The following is a 27,246-nucleotide window of genomic DNA, read 5'->3' on the forward strand; positions in this document are numbered from 1 at the left end:
AACAATTGTGTTTCCCACGGATTTGAACTCAAGGTCTTTTCTTATTCGTTTAGTAATAGAACAAGTTAGCGTTGTAGGCAGTATCCACGAGTATTAATTGTAATCTTCCAAAAAGTACAGATACCGGCAAACTTCTTGAGCATTAAACAACGGAGTGGGGGAAAGTTTGCGCATCGTACACATACAAGCGGGACACAAACGTCAACTGATTTACCAATCACGCGATCGACACGTCACTCTCCCGCCGCCGCGCACCACCCAACCCTCCCAGTGATACCTAAAAATAGCTTCTGCGCAGGCAAGGACATTTGTTTAAGATGTTTGCCGGTATCTGTACCCCGGTGAAATATGTAGTAACAGATTTTGTACAAGTAGATTTTAACTAGTTTTACACATTACAAGCCGTTATATTAATAAATATCCGCCAGTAGACAAATAAAATAACTAATATATAATATAAACATATCGGAAATATATTTTTTAAAAGATAAACTTAAAAATAAAAATATTTGTAATTTAATCAGGCATTGCGGGTATTACAAACATAATTATATTTAATGCTAAGCTTTTAACTTGCCTAAACATGGGTTACGGGGTTTAATGACGTTGAAGTATTTCGGGACAAAAACGGATCCTTGTGCGAGCCGTGTGAAATAGCCTGCGGTAGAATTTGGTGTATCTTGTTACGTGCAATTTGAAACATGATTCTTAAATATTTTTATTTAGACTTAAATTTCTTCGAAAAATTTGTACCCTAAATTGTAATTTCTCTTACCTCTTGGTTTTTTACTTAATATTTTGCATCGGGGTTACCAGCGTTGTAAAGGCCGACCAATAAAACAAAACTTGAAAAAAAAACTATGAATATAGCAACACTAAGAATTATCATAAATTGTTCTCGCATCACTTAAAACCCTTATGTACTGTTAATCATACTCACATTTTTTTATGTTAAAAAAGTTAATCATGAGGAAAACTACATATGGTTTTAAGTAATCAGACTATTTCAGCCTTTAAAATTAATTAATCGTTTCAATTTTCTGTTTCTGGTGATGCTGTTTTTATTTTAATTTTCTATGTGTGTTCAAAATCATAATATACACTCCAGGCCATAAAATTAAAAAAAAAAATTGTATTCACCACTCTACAGTCTACAGTATTCAGACTTATAGAGCCTAGACAATTTATTTAACCGAAAAAGAACCCTATTAAAATAAATATAATGACTTAAAATATTATATTATATATATATATACCACTTAAAATGTTTTAAGTGCTTTCCAGACCTTAAGAAATTCTGGCATTGTGTAAGACATGAGTTGGTTTAAATCTTATCGGCACTTGACCATTTAGGTTATTACGTTCATAATATTGATGGCAGTTAAGATAGCTTTTTTTGTTTATTTGCTCATGATTATACAATTATTTATCTATTTCTGTTTAAAAGGAACGAAGGATAGCGGTGTATTGCACTATATGTAATATTTTCTTTCAGGATATTTCCGCAATTATCTATAAAAGTCTTTAACTTCAGCATTAACACCTATTTAACAAATTAAAAAGTAACTTTATTTTCGTAGAAATGTAAGGTCAGATGTATCATTTAAGTTTCTTTTTAAGGCGCTTCTCCATTATGGACGTTGGCCGTTAGTCATGGGACGCGTTTCTTGTCCTGTGCCAGATGTAACTCTTCCTGTTATAGTTTAAACTAGTTACTAAGTAGCCGTGTTTTATTAGAGTAAATATTTTTAATGTTTAAGCTCAGGTCTTATTTTCCTTTCCTTAATAAAGCAATTAAATATATACGAAATCAGTTGGAAATTCCGTTTTAATAATCGATGTTATTCGTCAAAGCATTTGTCGGGTACCGTAAATAGTTAGTTATTTAATAGAGATCAATATGTATATACTTTATTAAAAAATATAACTATTCGTTTTAATTCGATGTATTTGGATAATTACGAATAATAGTTTACAGTCTAATAGACTTATTCCTCCTTATTCATATAAACCAAATCACTCCAATTGCAATGTTTTAGGCAAAGTACTTGTTTCTCTCTTTCTGTCATATTGTGTTTAGGCTGTGGTAGACAGTGATAGTCTACAACATTTAAGTATCTTAACGGAGATTGTTGCATCGGTTATTTAGGTTTTTTATTTAGTATGCCGTAGAGGTGGGGTAGAAAAGTCAAATTATTAAAAAAAAATACGTATCCCATAGCAAAATAACGCTAATTGTCCCAACTGCCAATGCTCAATTCCCACTTCTTGTTTCACGTTCAACGGTTCACGCTCGAACAGAACGACCCCAGTTATCGCGAAGTGCGCACGCGTGAAGCCGCATTGGCTTCGAGCTGTCACTTTTCCCGCGTTTCGTTTAAAAATATAATAATCGAGTGCTTGACTTAACAGTTTTGATATTTTGTGTCTGTGACCTTTGTGATTAATCTGTGTTTCGATCATTAATTTTCTAAATTCGATTTGTGAATCGTGTTCATTACTTCGGATTCTAAATTCGGATTTACTTTCTACTGCTGTGAGTATCCGTTTGTTTCTCAGACGATGATTAGCGGAGAAAGTCTTTTAAGTCTAATTTAAAAGCAGATGGATTTATTGGCAGAAACAGATATTTCTATGTTTCCTTTAACTTAATATATATATTGATTTGTTTTGGGCTAAGAGCTAGAAAAATATTTGGTCTACTACTTAGATTAGACTTAAATTTAATTTGTACTCCTTGACAATATAAACATAATTCCCATAGGAAACTAAAATAAGTTTATAATGGAAACGTTTAAAAATTTAAAACGAAAGGTTGAAATTACTCATATTAATTAGTAGTTTCAGTGCAATAATCATGAAATACGATTGTTTGCCGGAAAAGCATTATCGGAACTCGGAAGTTATGTTTTTGTATTATAGTTACATGTTAAGAACTATTTGAATGTAATCTTTTTGTGGTTCGGCTATTGGCCTTAAGAGAACAAAAAGTTACATGAAAAAGCAGTGGCCGTCGGATAATTTTTGAGTCGACTTTTTTTTATTCGACAAAACTTAACTAAGTAACTTTGTAAATTTCTGAGTTACTTAATTTTCACAATATTTTCAATTTCAAGAACCAATTAGAAATATTTCTTACATTTTCCTTCTCATTTATGAATCTATATCTAAGTAAAATTTTCCTGATTCCAATATTCATCAAATAACTTACTACACATTTTAGGGGTTTTCTAAACGACATATATATATATATATATATATATATATATATATATATATACTACACATTTTAGGGGTTTTCTAAACGACATATATATATATATATATATATATATATATATTGTGTGTTTAAAGTGTTACAGTAATAGATAAACCAATAATAAAAATAATAAATCCGTTGACTTAAGCAAGAAAATATTAATGTATCTATCTACTATCTAGTCACGTACCATTCGAATCCCGGATATATTATTTTTTTATACGAAGAAGTCCTGTTTCATTATAATCAGCCTCCTGTGCCTGACACACGCCTTCAACTTTTTTGGGTCTAAGGCAAGCTGGTTTCTTCACGATGTTGCCCTCACCGTTCGAGTGAACATTAAATGCGCACATAGAAAGAAAGTCCATTGATGCACAGCTGGGGATCGAACCTACGACCTTAGTTAGAGTCGCACGCTGAATCCACTACGCACCGCTCTTATAATTATAATTAATAATAATCTTGATTAAAAATAAAATATCGTTGTTACAAAATTGTTCAGACCATTGTTAATTGATGACTAAAAACTCAGTGAACCCTAAGACTCTCACTGGACTCGTAAATTTTTTATCTTGGTACCAAGAATGGGTCGAATATTAAACCTCTTTAGTTTTATAAAACTTATTATCACAAGCATGTTGAACAAGTCGTATAGAAAGTATTTTACGATCCAGCTGACACGTTGACTGACGGTTATTTATTACGCTTACTGGCTGCTTTTTGTGTCTGTGGTTAGTTGATTTGTGACATGAAATAACCTGTACCTTTCAACAATGATTTCAAGATTATTTGATATTAATAATACCCCGAAATAATATATTTATGTCTTACAAGCACTGGCAGTTTGTTGAGTCTGTTTTTCCGACTTCAAGTAGAAATAGTCTTAATTCGTCTACACAATTTTCAACATTCCTTGATTATTAAAAAACACCTGCGCCTACTTTGTAACAGTCAATAGCGATAGTTATACTGACGTTTTTCTATACAGTCTGAAGAATCTTAGAAAATCCCATTGTTTCCCATGTTCGGTTTTAAGTATGTACCTCTATACTTCGAATAAAGATTCAAATGATCGCTCGAAAGCGTTATGGCCGCCCGTATCACTCCTTATTATTTAATTACTTTAATTTATACAGATTTTTGCAACGTAGTGTTAAATAAATAGATTTTTGTGAATAGCTACTGTGGTATTTATAATAATTCACTGTGTAGACAGTCCTTAAAATAGGGTCAACTATGTATTTGCGTGTTGTTCCCACGAGAATGTTAGTGCGTGCTCCTATTTCACACCATGCCTCCTGTTGATAGAGGACAAATCTTTGTTTTTAATTTATTTTATTATTATTTACTACTTAAGATGTCCTGTAGAACATGGTGTAATGGTTACAAGCGTGGTGTAAAATAAAAACTTGGCGATCAAAAAGAGTGGCGGAGAGTTTATTGCCAGTTCTTCTCTTCCGTTCTACGCCCTTGATTTGAGAACTGGCAGTAAATGTAAAATTAGAAGCATTTAATGTATATTTCTTTTTTGTCGTTCATAAGTGAACATTGTGCTACCTATATGAATAAATGATATTTGACTTGACTTTGGTTACAGTTTAACATATTGTGAGAAAACAGTCTTGCTTTCAATCTCAATAGAGTGAAAAGTCCAATTTATTTTGTATGAAACGAAATTAGATTGATCAGTCAAGTGATAAGACGATAAGGTGCAGCCGAGATACGTTTGATGCAGATCGGAGTAACATGTTTTCTTAAGATGTGCTATAAAAAGTTGTTTGATTTTTGATAAAAATGATTTTGGTACAGAATCACTCCAAGCTTTGTTGTTAAAATAGTAATTGTCGGTGTTTGCTACCTATTTGGCTCAATTTCAAACACCTTCTTTCTATGGATAAAATATGTGTGAAATTATTTAAGAAGATATTGCACTTTCGCTTATAATATATATTAAAACAAATAAATAACAAACATTCACGGTGACGAGAATCTTAGTAAAGTAATGAAAAATTTCTTTCCAACTTACATTGTCTTATAACATAGGTACTGTTCTTATAAATCTACTCTTTATCAGTTTACGAGCCCCTATATCTATATATACGAGTATACCCAAGCTGAGTATACCCAAGCTTACTATACTTCTAGAATTATTTGCCTAAATTTCAGGGTAAAAATTTTTTTCTTAAAAATAAAAAGAAAATCTAAATCCGTCCAGATTGCTTGGAATCGGGGAATATACATAAAAAATCCGACGAGATCCTCTTCCTTTTTGACGATTTACTAAATATTAATAATTATGTGTAAAGTATTAATAACAGATCAGTTACTTGATCTGGTTGTGTTAATTGTCAATATCCATTATATCGTATAGGAGCGTGGGATAGACAAATAAGCGGAACCGAGGTCGGATCAACTCACCTCTTGAGAACATTCGTATCTTGGAACCTACTTAAGAAACAAAGTACTTAAGGCCACTTAATTTACACACATATATCCATAAGTTTGCTATGAAAATTTGATTTCATAATTGGTAAATTAATGATTTGTTATGTCTACAATAAAAAAATTAATTTAAATTATATTATCCGTGAGCTCCAACCAAAATATTCTGTATTTATTAAAGGCTATTTATGATATAAAATTAAACGAATTAAATTTTTGAAGTAATATTAAAGAAATCATGGTTTCATTACTTCACTCTTAAATAGCTATCGGGATTCTAATAAGCAAAATATTCTGTGATTGTTATGAATAGTAAATTACTTTTGTTTAGTTTACTATAGAATAAAACAACTGTCAACGTATATCTATATATATAAAAGAAAGTCGTGTTTGTTACAACACTTATAACTCGAGAACGGCTGGACCGATGTTAGTTATATCTTTTTTAGTGGATTCTTCTCAACTCCGAATAGCAGAATAAGTACTAAAATATCGGATAAGTTATCGAATAACAATAAATAAGTAAATTAATTTTACGAATGCAAACAGCATGTGGTGCCATCCGTTGACAAAACTACGCATCATTTTTACGTCGAATTCGTGTCAGTTCAAGAAATTCCGATCTTGAGGTGAATGAGGAGATGCATGGTTTGATCTTGATCGAAGTTACCTCATCAAAAAATGTTGTATATCAGAAAGTGCTTTGACATGCAGTAACGCAATATTGGCGCTAGAGAGAAGAGGCCTAATGTGTAAAACTGACATTCTTCTTTCGCAATGGCACGCAATAAAACATTTCTATATTTGCAAAAAGAATTTGTATTAATGTTAACCATAATGAAATCCTAAGTCTAACTAAAGTTAACACGATATTATTAGACTGTAAGGTGGAACAAAGTGCGCCGGGTCAGCTAGTTCTAGATATAGAACCGTGTCAGATAGTTGAGTGCCTGTACTATTATCTCCACAGAATTATGAAAAGCATTGTACTACAAATATTACGCTTGTAATGTTCGTTAGTTTATTAGGCACTAGACCCACTGCGTAATTCTACAAGTTTCTGTTACAAGAGACACCGTGACCATCTCCGTAAGTCAAATAGTATTACGATACGTTGGCTACGATAGCTTGGTGGGTTTATCTTGACACATATGAAGACTTGGCCTTCGAAAAATCTATGAGATTCCTGGTATAGTGAATTGACTTCATTTGAGATATCAACATTTTGTTCAAGAAGAATAATAGATTGATACACGCCCTACGCTTGTTTTGGAGACTTTCTTATTTCTATTGAATGCAAATGATTCTTCTATTTATATAATTCATGAGAAATTTCTCGTGGAGTAATAAATACACGGCCTTATAGCTTCGATGCTTGCTATTCATTAGCACTTATTTGGCGTCAGTCTATTGCATATTCACAGTATCAAGTGTCGTATCAACATATTATAAGAATATTTCCAATGGGAACTAGCCTGAGTGTAACGGCTAACGCGGAATCTAATTTCCACGATCCATTGAAAGCAACGAGCTCGACTTGTATTCCGTTATCCGAGCCATCTCGTTTGTTTAGTTATTGACTTGCATCCGCTTACTGAACAACTGGGAGTCACTCGTGTTCTTTATTTGACGTATTTGATGGTACCCTTTCAGTTTGATAACCTACTTCGTTCGTCTGCATGAACTTGACAGAAATCTGCATAAAATACGTAATGAGATGTACATTTAAATAGTTATTTAAATATCAGCTGTAAAAAGAAATGTTATGACAGTAAAAGAAAGTAATGAGGCCCAAGAAACGATCGTTCTTTAATACAATAGCGATTAGTACGTATTCGTTTCAACGTGTATCATGTAATGCGCGTGCATTATACCTATATTTAATCACGTGCGAACAACTAAAACTTACTGCAGTCTTTACATAAAATAATTGTAAAATAAATGAAAAGAACATATTATTGCTTCATTTGTTGAATGGTTAATTATTCGTAACATTATTTTGATTTGTAGCTATAAAATAAAAATATACGAAATGTGTATGACAATGAGAAAGATAATTTACGATAATAGCTTGTCTCGATATTATGATCACGACAAGTACATTTTATCACGAAGATATCAAATGCTTGGAAGGGTATCAATGAAACGACGAAAACGAAAGGTATATTAATACCAATCAAACCATGTTAACAATTAGCGTTGCTGTATTTTTACGATTTGTGTCGTATTGCGTGATTCAAGTGGTTCTATTCGACCTCGTAGTCAGCTTTAGAAATCGTGCTGAAATAAACGATTGATTAATTTCCTGCATATGTATTTTTCGTGTGAATTCAATCGGTGTTTTGTATTTTGATCTACTTGGCTATTTAAGGGTTTTCTTCCCAAACGGGTAGGCCCTTTATAATTTCAGCATGATAATAAAGCCTTTAGTGACAGTTATTTCCCTTGACCATCCTAGATGGCATGACGCCAGAAATCTTATAAAAATTTGGTTATATTTGGACGATTCCATTCCTTTTTTAGGTATTAAAATTACTAGCTGTGCTCAGCAGTTCTGCCGTAGGACGATGTTCTGTAGTCTAAAGCTTTTCTCGGTAAATATACTTTTAAATGCAAAAATATTTTTTTATTTGCTGGACATATGGTATTACGGACTTTTAGGTAGATTTTTGTAGATCTATAGCCTATGTTCATAGGAATAACGTAAGGTTCTAATCATGAAAGAATTTTTCAAATCGGTCCCGTAGTTTCAGATCCTATTTATTGCAAACAAACAATCAAATCTTTTCTCATTGTAATATTAGTTAATAAATCAAATCAAATACCATCCAAGCAGACATTGTTTTTCTTAACAGGTGTTCAGCCTTGCGTGCTCTACTAATATTTCAATATAAATATAGATTATGTGGTTGAAAGTATCGCACCATTACTCAAGTAGGTACTTGAGAAAGTTAATGATAACCGAAATTTGTATAATTTTGTGAAGTTATCGAGAGTTTTGAGCACGACACAGAAACGACTAACCAGAAACCCAGTGACACGCTTATTTCGCCGGTGACTGGTTTCCTACATGTACGAGTAGTTTTGTAAATACCGTACACTTTATACGAAATATAATAATAAATTATTCGCTGGGTAACATGGACATACAAGATTCCACTTGTATAGTCTATTGATGGTTTTTAGGGCAACTTTTATTATTTTATATATACTAGCTGACCCGGCAAACGTCGTCTTGCTATGTATATTATTTCTAGGAAACCTTTTTTTAGTTCAATAAAAATAACTATCTACAATAATAAACAATAGGGGTTGATCGTAGAGGGGTGAAAATTAGGAGTTGTATGTATTTTTGTATGCTGTATCATAAAAACAACCCCTTATCACTTAGGGGGTTGAAACATAGTAGCCGATTCTCAGACTTACTGAATATGCATAAAAAAATTCATAAGAATCGGTCGAGCCGTATCGAAGGAGTATGGGAACGAACTTTATATATTAGATTAAATACAAATTTCATGGAAATACGAATTCATAAAGATCTTGATTAAACCTTTAGAAAGCATTTTTACTCTATGTCCTTAACACGATGATTACTAAGTTACGAGGGTAAACACATCCATCGACCTGTCTTCAATTAGCAATCACTATTTCCGTCTTTCACTTAACTCTTCCTCACATTGGTCACTACTCATCACTGCTTCGTGCTTTGCCATCAATAATTGCTTCCTATATCAACCTTTATGATTGCTTTGTTGTTGTTTTGATCATCATAATAAATAGTTACTTTTATTGAACTAAAAATTGTTTACTAGAAATAATACAGATGTCAAAACAACGTTTGTCGGGTAACAGTAACAAAATATAATTTATCAGATGTGTTATTATCGAACTACCTTAATTAAGTTAATTAAGTCTTTGATCCCAATTTTTATAATTTATTTATAACGACGGATAAATTATGTCCATTGAAGTACCTACCGAAGTTGTGCTTTCCAAACTTTCGCGACGAAAATATTATTACGCTGTACAGTATTAATAGTAGTAGTAATAGTAAAGAACAAGAGAATGTTACGAGGTATAGAATTATGAATTTAGTGTCCAGTAGCTCAGTAAACAAGTGCTTAAGAAACGTTGCGGTTCTCAACTTGCTGATTACACCTAGACGGCTAATTGACTAAGAAAGCTTAGTGAAATGGAGTTGCGTGAACTTTCCACCTTTCCCCATACATAGCTTTCCTCTTAACATACTCGTTCAATGTTGCGTAAATTGTATACCACCATTCACAATACACATAGAAGCTAATAATGTGATAACGATTTAAACATATATATTTACTTGTTTATTAAAGCTAGTAAAATAGTTAGATTATTATTTATCATTATAATCAGAATCATTTTATTTTTTTAATGTGATAGAAGGCTCACCCGATGTCATGTGTTACCGCCGCCCATGGACACTAACATTGCCAGAAGGCTCGCAAATGTGTTGCCAGCCTTAAACCCATACAATATGGAAACGATGAAGATAAAGATTTTATAATGCGTAAAATCTTTATATAGTTCAAGATTTTATTTGCATAACAATTACCAGGAAGAATAATTTAGTAAATCGCATATTCTATTATATGTTTCTACGAAACAACACAGATTTTTTGTTGTTTTTCCGTTTGATACAATAATTGAGGCTCTCAATATCAAGTCGCCGAAAGCACTGCCGAACATATAAATGTCTTAATTAGATTTAAGTGGAGGCTAATTAATATTGACTAAGATAAGGGTGAGAGTGTACTGTTTCAATAAAACAATTATATTTCAATTATAGTTCGAACGAACTATAATAAGTAAAATCTGTTTAATATTTCATAACGTGATTAGCACAACGCATCACGAATTTCATGCAAAAAGTCATCCGTAACGAGTGTTAAATTGGTGTCGTAAGATAAATTTGAATTCGCTATTTATTGGCTAACCTATGTAAAACCGACGCCCGAAAACTTGCAAACATTACCTTGTATAGTGAATATACTCGGCCTTATAAAACCTGGATAGAAGTTACCGCGTTTGTTGTCATGGTTACAATATAAAAATAATGGTAACTATGGTAACCAATAACTTTAATCGAAAACTTATTTTGTATAATAAGTTATTAATAGTAAAACAATTAAATCAGTCGAATTTTCTAGTAAAACAATTTGAATCTATTATACCATGCATAGGTGTTATACCTAATGTGTTTCGTTTTTATTCCTAAACAAATATCTTACTCATACCGAAAGTATGAGACGACTATCAGACATTAACAGTTAATAAAACAATTTTTCAAAGCGACCGCACGTTTTTCCTGCAATTGTGTCAAATCACACTATGTGAGATAGGAACTCCACCGGTGGTCTCGTTTGCGAATGCTGCAAAACAGAGCTCGAGCCAAATAAAAAACAACAACTTAAAGCAGAGTGCTGTTACGGGGAAAACAAATAGGGTAACTGAAGATGTAGCACGTAGAAATAAAGAACAAGAAATGGAAACCAATGTTGAAAGGGAAAACTGTGGCGATAAGACAAATGAAAGAGTTGGGAAATATCAACGTGGAAAATACCCCAGCTGTGAGGTGAAAAAAGGAGGTAGAAGCGATGTAGTGGAGATTTGTGGAGCTGAGCGGAAAAAGTTTCTGCATGTGTGGCGGCTAAACAAAGAGACAAGTTTAGAATGTCTGGAGAACTATGTTAAGAACGTCATATATGCTAGGGAAGTGTCTATAAGAGTGGAACAAATTAATCATAAAAGAGAAAAGGATTACGCATCATTCATTATCGGGGTACCAGAATATGAATATGAGTTATTATGTAAACCGGATAATTGGCCTATTAATGTTGAATATTGTGATTGGGTTTCGGAGATCACCAAATAACCCAAAACGATGGAAGTAGACCTATTAAGATATGTTACCAAAATGTGAGGGGTCTTCGGACCAAGTTAAAGGAATTTTATATGAGTGTCTCATCAATCTCTGTAGATTTGTTTGCAGTCACGGAAACAGGATGTAATGATTCGATAGCTGACGCTGAGTTAGTCCCTCCCAGATATACGGTATTACGATGTGACCGCGTGGATGGGCGCAAGCATGGTGGCGTATGTCTCGTGGCTTCCCCACGCCTGGAACTGCGCCGCGTAATTTTGCCCTGTGATTTGCATATTGAATCTCGCCCGTTTGAAATAGTTTGTGCAACTGTCTATTTAAAAAGTAGATTCATGTTTATGTTATGTATTGTTTATACTCCTCCAAATACGAATGATGATGAATACTTTTTATTGCTCAAAACAATTGAAGAATTTTGTTCCAAGTATGATGATGTATTAGTGATCGGTGACTTTAATTTATATTCTTGTTCAAACAATGTAAATACTTATTTTTGGAATTACTTTAGTAACTATTGTGAATTCAGTCAGTGTAACAATATAAAAAATGTTAATGGCCGTCTATTAGACTTGGTTTTGAGCAAAGGTAGGGGAATGCAAAGCGTTGGGGTGTGTGAGATGGATGAACCTTTAGTACCTGTAGACGATCAGCATCCACCGCTTCTTGTGTGCGTGCGTCCACGCATTTGGGCGGTTTCTTCAAGGAATGATGCGGCAAAAACGGGTGAGTGCTTGTTACAGTGGAATTTTAAGAAAGCTGATTTTAATGCATTGTATTCTAAGGTTAGAGAAGTGGATTGGTCTGATGTATACTCGTCTGATTTAAATCTGAGTCTCAATTGCTTCTATTATAAGTTAAACTCTGTGTTTGAGGAATTCGTGCCAAAAAATTCCAGGAACCTAGGATACTCAAGGTATTTATATCCAAAATGGTACACAAAGGAGGTAATTAAAAAAATTAAACAAAAAGCCACGCTGCATAAGAGATACAAGGTCACTAAATCCCCAAGAGATTACAAAGAGTTTAGCTGTTGCAGAGCTGAAGTCAAGAAATTAATTGCATTGGCTCTTGAAAATTATACTAAGGCTGTGGAATCAAATGTGATTGAAGATCCCAAGTCATTCTGGAGATTTATTAATAGTAACAGAGTCAATAGAGAACCATCAGGTATTATTGAGAACGGAGAGGTACTACCGCCGGATAGGAGTGTTAAAGCATTTGCCGAGTATTTTAGCTCTGTTTATGTTACGCAAAAGCCAAAGCTTGACGTCAGCGCAGCTGTTGCCGGAGCGGGTTGTTCAAACGGGGCTGCAAGAGTCCACGTTGGGAGCTTACAGTTAAACGATATACAGGAGGCACTTAAGCGACTTAAGCCAAAAAAGGCAGCAGGTCCGGACGGTATACCGCCTTATATCTTGAGAGATTGTGGCGTTGTACTTGCTGAACCACTGCTACACATATATAACCTGTGTCTGAAAGCAGCAATATTTCCCACATGTTGGAAAAGCAGTCGGGTAATTCCAGTTCCTAAAGTAGGATGCCGCGATAAAGTAGAACAGTATAGGCCGATAGCTATATTGTCAAGTCCGGCGAAGGTGTTGGAAACGGCACTTCAAAAGTGCATACTTAATCAAGTGAGTTCCCAACTCTCAGAAGCTCAACACGGGTTTCGGTCTACGAGGAGTACCACTAGCAACCTCTTAAATTATATGGCTAATATTAGCCCAGTACTGGACAGTGGAAAGCAGGTGGACGCTGCCTATTTCGATATTAAAAAAGCGTTTGATTTGGTCGATAACGACGTGCTTTTGCAGAAGTTTGCACAGGTAGGATTCACTCCACACTTATTGAACTTCATGGCTAGCTTTATGGAAGATCGTACGCAATACGTGGAATACGCTGGGTGTAGGTCAGAGGCTTACTTTACGAGATCAGGCGTGGCACAGGGCAGTAATTTAGGACCGATGGAATTTATGATAATGCTGAATGACCTACCAAAAGTTGTCAAGAATGCAAAGTGCTTGCTCTTCGCTGATGATATCAAACTTTACATGCCCATAGAAAGTACAGACGACTGTATGCGGCTGCAGGAAGACATTGATCGAGTGGTAAATTGGAGCGGGAGAAATAGATTAGAGTTTAATTTGGCGAAATGCAAAGTCATATCTTTCTCGAGAGCACGATTTCCCACTCGATACAATTATACTATTAGTGGTCTTACGTTGGCTAGAGTTTCGGAGGTTAAGGATCTAGGAATATATTTTAATGCCAATCTTGGGTTTGCGCAACACGTCGATAAAACATGTAAAAAGGCATACAGAAATTTGGGGTTCATATTGCGAATAGCTTGTGGCTTCACAAATATTAGTGCGATTAAAATTTTATACAATGCGTTAGTCAGAAGTCACTTAGAATGCAATGCAATGGTGTGGGCCCCATATGAGGCTAAATACAGTCTCATGCTAGAGCGAATACAAAATAAATTCACCCGGTACCTCTACAAGAGACTGTACGGAGTGTATCCTTTTTATCCACTTATGTACCCGACCCTGTTTGTTCTGGGTATGGTGGGATATGACCAACTACGCCTCAGAAGAGAGCTAGCCTTGTCGGTGTATATATTTAAGATACTTACGGGTCGGGTTCATAATCCGGACATAATGGAGAGACTGAGCCTACGGGTACCAAGTAGAAACCTGAGGCGGAAGTCTCAACTTTTGGATGTACCGCGCGCACATTCCAACTTGGTTAGCGAAGCACCACTCACGCGAGCAATACACGTATTAAATAAGATTTCTATTAAGGTAGACTTATTTGTTTGCACACTGGCTGAGTTCACAAGAGTTGCTTCCTATATTATTAGTTATAAGATTTAGGTACATAAATATATTTCTGTTAATGTTTTGTATTTAGGTTAATTGGTGTGGGTAAAATATTGTGTCGTTCTATCGAATTAGTAATTGCTGTAAAGATAGAATAATTATATGGAATAAATAAATAAATAAATAAATAAATAAATAAATAAATAAATAAATAAATTGAACGTAAACCGCCATATATGTTAGAATTAAAAACCGCAAAACTGAGAACAATAATTTATAATAGGCAGTCAAGACAATATATATATTATATAACAAGAAATATTTATGATACGTTAATGTCAGACGTCGATTTTAGCGTTAGAATAATGTGCGACTGTATTCAGTTTCTAAATAACGTAATTTTTAAAACAAAAATTTGTTTTGTAATAAGAGTATATGCATATTTAAAAGTCATTCAAGTAATGTCATAAAACTATTACTTAAGCAACAATAATATAATTTGGATTGAATAGCTCTATATTCTGCTTTCTCTAGGAAAACTATTTCAAAACATGATAAATTAATTTAATTTATTGTTTCAAAATAACTATTTCCAAATAATGTAACGAAACTGTGCTTTTAATATTGTGCATTCATTAATTTGATTAGCATGTCATTAACTTGTTTTTTATGTCAACAGCTAATTTGGTTTTATATTGATAATCAAACGGATACCTGTTTTTAGCCTGTCTTTAGCCATTAAACATAACGCTAAGTGGAAAATGACGTAAAACTCGGAGGTACGGCATTTGATTCCCGGTGAAAGGATTGTGTAAGTTTCAGTAGCTAGAAATTAAGTCGCCTTATAACGATTTATCACTGCCACTTGTTAATAATTATGCAATAAAACTTGCAGTTGTAATCAATCTTCGCCTAACTAATGCAGACCTTGAAACCTCACACATTACAAAATGTACATAGTCACGTTCTGTTCCAAATCGTAGATCTGATTTACATACAATATGTACCCACGTCGCAGGTTTTGTAACGATTAATCTTGCTAATATGGAATAATTGATAACAACTTTTAGTTAGCTTAATTCAAGTCTTATAGATTTATGTAACGACATTCTATTCGACATTCAAATTTGAAAAGAGCTAGATGCAGTGAGAAAACGTAATGAAAGGAAAATAAAATATCACGTCTCATAGTGCCAGTCATACAAATTAGATAGCTGCGTTTATGAAAAGCATAATCTTTAGGCGGTAATCGACTGATATATCAATTATGTTACTTAGGTGCTTACTTATGTAACTAATTATTAATTATACATTTATTTTATTCCCGGTTTTTGGAGGGATGTTCAAATAAATGAAACTCTTTGTTAGAAGCTGGATGTCTACTGGATTTAATCGTTTACAACATGAGCTTATAACTAACATAAAAGGGGTTGGGGTTGCGACGCTAGATTAACAAAAACTTAAGTTGACTTATTTAAGGGTTCTTCAATCTAAGTGACACTTCTGTTACCTATAAACAGTACAAGTGTAGTCGACATATTGGACGTTATCGGAAGAATGTTATATTACAATTTATGAGTATGGGAAAAACTAAAGGGCTCATTTTGGCCTCAAGTGTGCAGTGAATGCTATCAATTGATTTGCGATTCTAATTATTAACTATAAAATATATATGTATATGTAACTTAACTAATGTTAAGTTAACTCCCGTAATATAATTTTTAATTAAACCCTATTTGATCATTCTTTAATTTTTATCAACCAATAAATCTTTAAATGCGTAGTTAGAAAGTAGACTAAATGCTACCTAATATGTATTTGTAAAGAGATAAACGTTTGCTATTCTATTACTGAGATTTAGTATTATTGCACATATAAATTGACGTAATGAGCACTTGGCTGGAATCGCCTGCGGGTTACTTGAGTATTTCAAACTGCCATCCCGTCTTTGTAAGTGGCTGGAACTGGTTTAGTTAGATCAACGGAGGTTTACGTATTCCCGACTTTTGCTTTGATACGAATATTATTCAGTTGCTTTTGAGGCATAAGTGTTTGTATAGATAAAATCATTGGATTTTTAATAGTAAATTGTATTTAGATTGTGTGAAATTGACATAAACGTTGTAAATATAGAGATGGAAGCAGTTGTTTTGGGCAAGCCGACCATTCCAAAATATATGGAAATCCATATCCACGCATACTCAAGTAGGTTTGTAAGGAATTAAAATATTTTTTCTTAGTTTTCAAGCCAAGTATACCGCAAGGCATAGAACCCGATATTTGAGTCACAATTCTCTGAGTAAAAATGCATTCAAAAATCGCATAAAACAAAAACATATTTTGGTAATTGTCTAACATCTGTAACCATAGACATTTTCATGATTTATTTTGTCAATTACTTGTAATGGAAAAGTAATATTTTCTTTTGATTTATTTTAATAACATCGCAATTTTATGACTTCATTTATAGAATATGTTGCGTGTCAGTTTATAATAGCCATCTATTTCGATAAACCAGTACTGCAAATGTGATTCAATGGCTATAAAATTACAAATGAAATATCAATTATTACATCGAGTGAACTGAACTTGTATGAAACTTGATTAATGTTAACGTAACTAACTCGATTGTTATGGAATTGTAATTTGTTTTTTATTCTCATTTGAACGTGCTTTATTACTTTCAAATACATTGATTTATTAAATGCATTTTGAGCTTGCATTACAGCATTTACTTCTTGACATACTTATTTGAGAATGGTATTGATATATAAACAATTACGAAGCTACGATGGTAGCTTGGAAGTAATATATATAAAAGTATACATGAATTCACAAAAATCGTGTTAGTTTCGAATTTTTCTTCCTAAATAGCACGTTTCTGCACTTCTCCTGTTACTTTTAGCTCCTTTAACAAGGTCTGTTTATTTTTATATAACAGATACCGATTGCGTTGCCGGCCTTTTAAGAATTGGTACGCTCTTTTAAGAAATGGTGTTTCATAGTAAAAAAAATATTATCGTCTTTTTATATGATATATGTTAATTGATTATGTTTTGTGTGTATTCTATTTTTGCTTTTTATGTATTGTTTAGATATTATTGTTATAATTGTAGCTATGAAAATACCGAACCCCTCTTTTACGCATATAGATGTACTGTATCAAAAAGTTGCGCAGTTCGAAGTACAATTCTTAGAAAATCTTAAATATTCAAGTAACATCCCAGACTTATCATGCACGGACAATAAAACGGATGCATTTCCTGTATTAGTGATTATTTCTACCTGCACTGAATCATATGATGCGTGCTTTGTGTACGTTTCATATCTTGTTTATAATAACTTTAATTGGATATGAATCAATAATTATATGAATATCGAAGAAAAATTTGACGTTAATTGAACCTTTAAGTAAAATTTTCAAGTATTTGGTAAATTTAGTACCTATTATAAAAGAGGTGATACTGTCCCCTATTAGTACCTCTATCACTGGGGCTTTTGTCGCCAGGGATGTTGTACATATAGAAAAATACGTAAATGAATTCTCTTTTAAGTAGTGATGTGTATCACACAGGTATATTAAAATTACAGGTGTACCTATACCAATATAATAAAATAAATATTTGGTATTTTTACGCCTGTAAAGAATTAACTCAAAAAAATTTCTTTCATCAAATGCTTAATTTATCCGTAACATAGGCTATATTTTTAGATATTTTTTAATATGTATCCAGCCGAGCAAAGTGTAATAAAAGTCAAAGAATCGTTCTCAATGTTAAATTGAGAACGTATTTGAAGTTTAGATTCTTAGTGATTAAGGTTTTCTAATCAGTAATTAATTCTAATTCGTTTCTCAAGTCACCTCCGCTTGAGCACTGTGAAATATACCAAACTTAGTTACTATAGCTCTTGAAACTAGATTTAAATTTGAGTGACGTTTTGGATGGGCCTTAATGTAAATGTTCAATTAAATTCAATTTGCATTTTTTTTTTCAGTAAAATCATGAAAGATTATGAAATACTGCAAATTATTTCGTTAACTGCTTCCGGTGTAAACTGAAGTCTAGCGTTGGCTGTTGGTTTAAATTAAATTAACTGCCTCAAAATGCAACCGGGCATGACATTTCGCAAAATTCATGATATTTATGTTTGAAATTTATTTTTAACTCTTCAACTATGTCTACATTACACTAAAACCTATTTCTTTAACAATAAGTTAATTTAGATGTAGTGATTACTAAGCAGACGTTTTGAATTCGAATCAAAACATTCATACATTAGCCATATTTTGATATTAAAACAAATATCGACCCACTATTCCAAATCGTGACTGTCGACATACACCTGTGTTCGATGGAGAAAGTTCCATAGTTTATTAAGGGACTGAAAATAAGTCTCTGTCGTGAGGTAAGAAAATCGTATCAACTATTGTTGTATTGCTTTTAAGGAGTCTATATTCACAATAGATTTTAAAATCAGTAGCATTGAAAAATCGAATTTTTATTTATTTATTTACAGCTTAAATATATTTGAACATAAATATATTATCAAGTTAAACAGTAAATTGGTAAATAGTTGGTCAATCATAATATGTAGTTATACACAATTGCGAAACATGAAAGAGATTAATAGTTCGCATTTATTACATAGGTCGGTGACTCATCTTCTCACATGGTCCATTACCTTCATTTAAACGTTGCGAAAATATTATGAATTCAATTGTCTTCCAAATTAGCTGCATTGTTTCTTCTACTTGAAAATAATACTCTCATAGCAAGTGGAAGTCAAATAATGATAGGCTTCTGGTAATAATTAAAATTTCTCGTGTTTTTGCTATTATTTAATTAATATTCACAACACCAATGGCCTTATTCTATCATCTAGGTCAAATTTCTAACAATGTAACCTGATAATCAATGAGTATGTAAAAATATAATTTACATAGAAACGATACAAAAATATTCTCCATCAAAGCGTTAGAAACGAACACCGCTATCTTATTTTAATCATGGATAAATAACATTATCTTTATCTCGGACCAGCCCTGCGATTCTGTAACTCACTTCACACACCCTCAGCGCTGATTTTTGCTGTCAAATCGTTCGTTTCGGTGTCATGTTACAATTTGGTATTCTGTTAAACAATAACCGCGACAAAAGCGCCGCTCAAATGAGATTGTTAACATTTGGAACTAAAATTTGGCACTGCTACACTTACGCTCCAAAATTGTTGGTATTTGGTATTCTGATACATACCATTTGACATCTCATCTCACTTAAATGTACATTTTGTACGACAATTGACAAATTAAAAGTTGCTCTTCCCTCGCTGAAATCGTCATTTACCAATTACCAGTGAGTTAGCCATTTTTAGCGAAGTTAAAACTTGTTTTATGTGAAAATATTCTAACATAGGACAATCTATATGTATCTTGGGGTAAGTTTATAAAATAATATTTATCAATACAGCATTATTTTACGAAAAAAATTATATATATAAACATTAAGCTTCGTGAAATTGAACTTTGTTATTGTTACAGAAGGCCCGTTTCCACTTTTAAAGTTTAAACCTCTATTTCAAGAAATAAATGATGTAATCCATTAAAAAATACTTAATATAATATCTATAGATGGCGAAGAAAATGTAGGCACGAAACGACCAATTGGTTTCTCGGCGTTGGTTATTATCGCTTTTTTCCAATACTCAAGAAATTATATGGTATTGACGAAACCTAGAACATATGCTGCTGAGATGAACGAAGAGTCTAGTAAATACTAAATAGATGATCTAAGGTAAACATTTTGATTACTTTAGCATTAAAAATATAATTTTTATCCAAGAACCAATTTTTCGATGCAGTCTTGATCATGTCTTGTCTCCAGCAGAGATAAGTCGAACAAAAAACGATAAATAAGATAGGTAAATATTGTAATATATTTGTATTTTTCTACTATACTAAAATTATAAATCTAATAATTTCAGAGATCCCCAAATGTTCAAAATTCCTGATAGAAAAATACATTCTGCCTTTGAAGAAGAAGAATATTACATGTGTATCATACAACAAGGCCCCTGGATATAAAAAGACACAATAGTGCAGACATTTTCAAATTATTGAATTTCGACTATCCTTCAATTTATAATAAATGATAACACAGTACAATTTCGGTTCCTATATTTTTATAAAATATATTGATATAACATTAAGGTTTTGGATAAAAACATTATTCTGCTTTACACAAGTATGAAATACCATCATTACATACATGATGGTTTAAGTACTTATTAAGCTTTTTTAAATTTATCGTTCATAACTATTACTTTTTACAAACTAATTAGAAAATATATTAAAATAAATATATTTATCTACAAAATAAAGTAGATGTTATTGATTAGCTCTATGTGAGGCTGTGTTTTAATTAGTTTTTATTATACTTAAGTTTGTTTTACTGAAAGTTATTTTGTAGTGTGTTAAAAGTTTACTATAATCATTAAATTAAATGTTTAAAGTTATTATATTGTTCTTTTATTCACCTATAAAGTAACATGGCTTATATATTTTTCATTTCGGCTTAGCTATGTATTTAACTCGGTTACTACGTTTTCTATAGGCAGTCATTAAATAAGTGGTAGATTTAATTAATCATTTTATTAATATAATATTATTAGATACAAAAAAATTATTATGAAGTACACAATTATCTTAAACACGGTAATACAATTTTTCATATAAAAATCATAGTTGTCCAAACTGCATTCAAAATAGATTAGTGGTCTCGGTTTAATATCTCTTCTTAACATTTCAATAATTGGTCATTTTCTTCCTCATTCTTGACAACTACCACTGATGGCTGTAATACAATGATTATCTGTTAAAATTGTAAATAGGGAAATGTGGTAGGTCACTGTACTGACACAATAATATTGCATAGCAATTTAATTATTGTAAAGTTAAGGTAAATAATAAAAAAACTTGCATAAAACACACAAAAACTTATATATGGGATATCTTTGTATTTCTAAGTAAAGTATCTTAAAAACATGTTTGATAATATTATAACTAAGCCAAATATTATTAAAAGTTTTATGGTAACAAGGCTTAGTAATTTCGCACAGTATTTGATTCTGTACTATGAATAAAAAAAATCTTGAGCAAACCTATATTTAGACTCAAAAATCCAAATCCAAGTATGTACTTTAAAAACAATTATTTATTAATGAAACAAATCCAAGACCCATAAAGGGTATGTTTAGTTTTAAAGTGTAGTCAGCAGCAATAACTATCTTTTGATTGCTTCATTAAATAAGTTATGGCAATGTTGTTTCCAACATTTAAAATTAACGTTGATCACTTGAAATGGTATGAATTTGAGCAATTGAAAGCTTATATATTTGATCCAACATACCTAACATGATTATTTATACTTGTATTCTGAAATCTGAACAATTAAATTAAATTCAACTTGATCAGTTAAAATTAATACTTCTTATATTTCATGAATGGAATTTGAAGTTAGGAAACCTAAAAATATTTTTTTATTTGACATTTTTAACCAACAATTTCATTATTCTTTACAATGTCGCTTCGATTTAACCTATTACATTTGACTTCAAATTTGCCATCAAACAAACAAACTTTGTTAACTGTTTTACTAGTCACTACTTATTCCTATTTATTTACTATGATAGTTATTATATTTCTAAAATAGTTTTAATAGAATTCAGTTTTTATGAGTGTTAGTAAAAACATAGGTAATATTGTTGTTGTGTGTTTGACCTCTGAATCACTTAAAAAGGTTGCAATAGTAGTTTCATGGCATCTAAAAAGTACCAACACTTGCACTTACACAAATGAATAAATATATAAACACTAATTTTTCTTCTTTATAGATAGGTACCCTTTTATTTTATAATTACTCAACAAAATATTATATGAAAACATTGGTATTAACCTTGGTTACCTTTAGTAACATTTTGAAAATTTAAAACACCTATCCATCCTGTTTACTTTGAATCCGTAGCCCATTTGCTGAGAGAATCACTTTTAGCGTGACATCATCTTTTATCTTTTTGTTAAGATAATATTCTTAAATTTTTTACAATATATCCAGATGTTAGGTATCCCTTGTTTCGTGCTGAAACATAATTAATATTTTTAAGTTTCTGTCGGTTTATCTTTATTTTTAATATTTTTTTAAATTCAAACGTCGACCATTTTGTTTTATTAAAAATATTTTGTTTATGTATGATGAAAATTTTGACAATTAACTCTTTTTATAAAATAATAGTTATTCCGTGAGTCCACTACGCAGTAACAGCGCTCCCTTCGTCACTGACGTAATTTTTGGAATCTCATGGTATTCTGTTAATAAATTTTACATTACGTCTTGATAAGTGGAGGGAGGTAACCTAGTGAGTTGTTGTCTATTAATATCGTGACAATTGACTCATTTTATTTTATAAAAAGAGTTAATTGTCAAAATTTTCATCATACATAAACAAAATATTTTTAATAAAACAAAAAGGTCGACGTTTGAATTAAAAAAAATATTAAAAAAAAAGATAAACCGTGAAAATATCTCAAAAATGATTTATCTGATGGAAAATAATAGAATAGCGAGGAAAATTATTAAAACCCATCTGGCAATGGGGCCGCTTAAAGGTAAGTAGTGAGTTTATTTATTAGTCAATCGTAAGTTACGTATTTTGTTTATAACTTCCAATTAAGAGTTTATATTTCGTATTTACCCGACAACTGACCAGCCGTGGTGTATATGAGCGACAGAAACTTAAAAATATTAATTATGTTTCAGCACGAAACAAGGGATACCTACATCTGGATATATTGTAAAAAATTTAAGAATATTATCTTAACAAAAAGATAAAAGATGATGTCACGCTAAAAGTGATTCTCTCAGCAAATGGGCTACGGATTCAAAGTAAACAGGATGGATAGGTGTTTTAAATTTTCAAAATGTTACTAAAGGTAACCAAGGTTAATACCAATGTTTTCATATAATATTTTGTTGAGTAATTATAAAATAAAAGGGTACCTATCTATAAAGAAGAAAAATTAGTGTTTATATATTTATTCATTTGTGTAAGTGCAAGTGTTGGTACTTTTTAGATGCCATGAAACTACTATTGCAACCTTTTTAAGTGATTCAGAGGTCAAACACACAACAACAATATTACCTATGTTTTTACTAACACTCATAAAAACTGAATTCTATTAAAACTATTTTAGAAATATAATAACTATCATAGTAAATAAATAGGAATAAGTAGTGACTAGTAAAACAGTTAACAAAGTTTGTTTGTTTGATGGCAAATTTGAAGTCAAATGTAATAGGTTAAATCGAAGCGACATTGTAAAGAATAATGAAATTGTTGGTTAAAAATGTCAAATAAAAAAATATTTTTAGGTTTCCTAACTTCAAATTCCATTCATGAAATATAAGAAGTATTAATTTTAACTGATCAAGTTGAATTTAATTTAATTGTTCAGATTTCAGAATACAAGTATAAATAATCATGTTAGGTATGTTGGATCAAGTATATAAGCTTTCAATTGCTCAAATTCATACCATTTCAAGTGATCAACGTTAATTTTAAATGTTGGAAACAACATTGCCATAACTTATTTAATGAAGCAATCAAAAGATAGTTATTGCTGCTGACTACACTTTAAAACTAAACATACCCTTTATGGGTCTTGGATTTGTTTCATTAATAAATAATTGTTTTTAAAGTACATACTTGGATTTGGATTTTTGAGTCTAAATATAGGTTTGCTCAAGATTTTTTTTATTCATAGTACTGAATCAAATACTGTACGAAATTACTAAGCCTTGTTACCATAAAACTTTCAATAATATTTGGCTTAGTTATAATATTATCAAACATGTTTTTAAGATACTTTACTTAGAAATACAAAGATATCCCATATATAAGTTTTTGTGTGTTTTATGCAAGTTTTTTTATTATTTACCTTAACTTTACAATAATTAAATTGCTATGCAATATTATTGTGTCAGTACAGTGACCTACCACATTTTCCTATTTACAATTTTAACAGATAATCATTGTATTACAGCCATCAGTGGTAGTTGTCAAGAATGAGGAAGAAAATGACCAATTATTGAAATGTTAAGAAGAGATATTAAACCGAGACCACTAATCTATTTTGAATGCAGTTTGGACAACTATGATTTTTATATGAAAAATTGTATTACCGTGTTTAAGATAATTGTGTACTTCATAATATTTTTTTTTGTATCTAATAATATTATATTAATAAAATGATTAATTAAATCTACCACTTATTTAATGACTGCCTATAGAAAACGTAGTAACCGAGTTAAATACATAGCTAAGCCGAAATGAAAAATATATAAGCCATGTTACTTTATAGGTGAATAAAAGAACAATATAATAACTTTAAACATTTAATTTAATGATTATAGTAAACTTTTAACACACTACAAAATAACTTTCAGTAAAACAAACTTAAGTATAATAAAAACTAATTAAAACACAGCCTCACATAGAGCTAATCAATAACCTCTACTTTATTTTGTAGATAAATATATTTATTTTAATATATTTTCTAATTAGTTTGTAAAAAGTAATAGTTATGAACGATAAATTTAAAAAAGCTTAATAAGTACTTAAACCATCATGTATGTAATGATGGTATTTCATACTTGTGTAAAGCAGAATAATGTTTTTATCCAAAACCTTAATGTTATATCAATATATTTTATAAAAATATAGGAACCGAAATTGTACTGTGTTATCATTTATTATAAATTGAAGGATAGTCGAAATTCAATAATTTGAAAATGTCTGCACTATTGTGTCTTTTTATATCCAGGGGCCTTGTTGTATGATACACATGTAATATTCTTCTTCTTCAAAGGCAGAATGTATTTTTCTATCAGGAATTTTGAACATTTGGGGATCTCTGAAATTATTAGATTTATAATTTTAGTATAGTAGAAAAATACAAATATATTACAATATTTACCTATCTTATTTATCGTTTTTTGTTCGACTTATCTCTGCTGGAGAGAAGACATGATCAAGACTGCATCGAAAAATTGGTTCTTGGATAAAAATTATATTTTTAATGCTAAAGTAATCAAAATGTTTACCTTAGATCATCTATTTAGTATTTACTAGACTCTTCGTTCATCTCAGCAGCATATGTTCTAGGTTTCGTCAATACCATATAATTTCTTGAGTATTGGAAAAAAGCGATAATAACCAACTCCGAGAAACCAATTGGTCGTTTCGTGCCTACATTTTCTTCGCCATCTATAGATATTATATTAAGTATTTTTTAATGGATTACATCATTTATTTCTTGAAATAGAGGTTTAAACTTTAAAAGTGGAAACGGGCCTTCTGTAACAATAACAAAGTTCAATTTCACGAAGCTTAATGTTTATATATATAATTTTTTTCGTAAAATAATGCTGTATTGATAAATATTATTTTATAAACTTACCCCAAGATACATATAGATTGTCCTATGTTAGAATATTTTCACATAAAACAAGTTTTAACTTCGCTAAAAATGGCTAACTCACTGGTAAATGACGATTTCAGCGAGGGAAGAGCAACTTTTAATTTGACGTACAAAATGTACATTTAAATGAGATGAGATGTCAAATGGTATGTATCAGAATACCAAATACCAACAATTTTGGAGCGTAAGTGTAGCAGTGCCAAATTTTAGTTCCAAATGTGAACAATCTTATTTGAGCGGCGCTTTTGTCGCGGTTATTGTTTAACAGAATACCAAATTGTAACATGACACCGAAACGAACGATTTGACAGCAAAACTCAGCGCTGAGAGTGTGTGAAGCGAGTTACAGAATCGCAGGGCAGTTTATCTTTTTTTTAATATTATTAATTTTATTTCAAACGTCGACCATTTTGTTCTCTATTTTGTTTTATTAAAAATATTTTGTTTATGTATGATGAAAATTTTGACAATTTACTCTTTTTATAAAATAAAATGAGTCAATTGTCACGATATTAATAGACAACAACTTACTAGGTTACCTGCCTCCACTTATCAAGACGTAATGTAAAATTTCTTAACAGAATACCATGAGATTCCAAAAATTACGTCAGTGACGAAGGGAGCGCTGTTACTGCGTAGTGGACTCACGGATTAACAGTGAGTTACAGAATCGCAGGGCAGGCAAAATTGATTTGTCACCGAACCTACCACATCTTTTTACCGTTTGAAAAAACCAGTAATCACTATTTCATCGTTGTTACTCAGCATCTATGAAGTAATAAAGTTCGTTCACCAGAAATGCTTTCTAAAGAATCCGGCGGAACTAAATGATTCCTAACATCAAATGCGTTAAGCTGTGTCTGATATGTGTGACTGACGCTAATGCATGATTCCGTTAACGTCGCGTGCGTCCGTGCCCCTACTATCTTTCTGTCAACCACTTAGCAGCTTCTCGAGAACAACTAGAATCAACCAGTTTCAAGCACTTAAGAACGATTTGTGTCGACATGATATGTTGGCATAGGATTTAAGCCTTGTACAGTCTAAATAAAACCAATGGTCCAACTATCTTTTTGAATTCTGTATTGGTTTTGTGGTCATTTGATTTTGATTCTGAATAAAACGAGCATTATAAGATCTGCATTAGCTCAGACGACAAAATACACGCTGCGTTTTTAAACTAATATAAACCAACGTAACAACAAGTTCTGGCGATGACATATTGTTAGAATTTCGGTTATATATTGTATATAAACTTTACGTATCTAAT

The 27,246-nt window shown here is 31.5% G+C and overlaps 1 protein-coding gene and 4 long non-coding RNA genes across 8 annotated transcripts in view; 3 read left to right on the plus strand and 2 right to left on the minus strand.

Moving 5' to 3' along the window:
• Positions 1–27,246, plus strand: part of LOC125062993 (rootletin) — a 100,601-nt gene that overhangs the window by 7,901 nt on the left and 65,454 nt on the right. The window contains exon 1 of one of the 3 annotated variants that reach the window (XM_047669181.1): positions 2,318–2,536. The exons of the other annotated variants lie outside the window; for them this stretch is intronic. The gene's annotated coding sequence lies outside the window, so the exon portion shown is untranslated. Of the gene's footprint in view, positions 1–2,317; positions 2,537–27,246 lie in introns of those variants that run through there. 3 annotated transcript variants of the gene reach the window in all.
• On the plus strand, positions 19,487–20,023 carry LOC125062998. The gene is made up of 2 exons (XR_007119445.1): positions 19,487–19,879; positions 19,983–20,023. It is a non-coding gene; the product is annotated as an uncharacterized LOC125062998 (long non-coding RNA).
• LOC125062996 lies at positions 21,265–22,616 on the minus strand. Its single transcript, XR_007119443.1, has 2 exons — positions 22,396–22,616; positions 21,265–21,294 (listed from the first exon to the last, which is right to left on the minus strand). It is a non-coding gene; the product is annotated as an uncharacterized LOC125062996 (long non-coding RNA).
• On the plus strand, positions 22,737–24,569 carry LOC125062995. 2 transcript variants are annotated; one of them, XR_007119441.1, is made up of 2 exons: positions 22,737–23,438; positions 24,540–24,569. It is a non-coding gene; the product is annotated as an uncharacterized LOC125062995 (long non-coding RNA). The 2 variants fall into 2 exon arrangements; XR_007119442.1 differs by having other exon boundaries at positions 22,737–23,429.
• Positions 25,365–25,996, minus strand: LOC125062997. Its single transcript, XR_007119444.1, has 3 exons — positions 25,956–25,996; positions 25,600–25,852; positions 25,365–25,409 (listed from the first exon to the last, which is right to left on the minus strand). It is a non-coding gene; the product is annotated as an uncharacterized LOC125062997 (long non-coding RNA).

Source organism: Pieris napi, chromosome 2, assembly GCF_905475465.1.
Source record: "Pieris napi chromosome 2, ilPieNapi1.2, whole genome shotgun sequence".
Lineage (NCBI taxonomy): Eukaryota > Metazoa > Arthropoda > Insecta > Lepidoptera > Pieridae > Pieris > Pieris napi.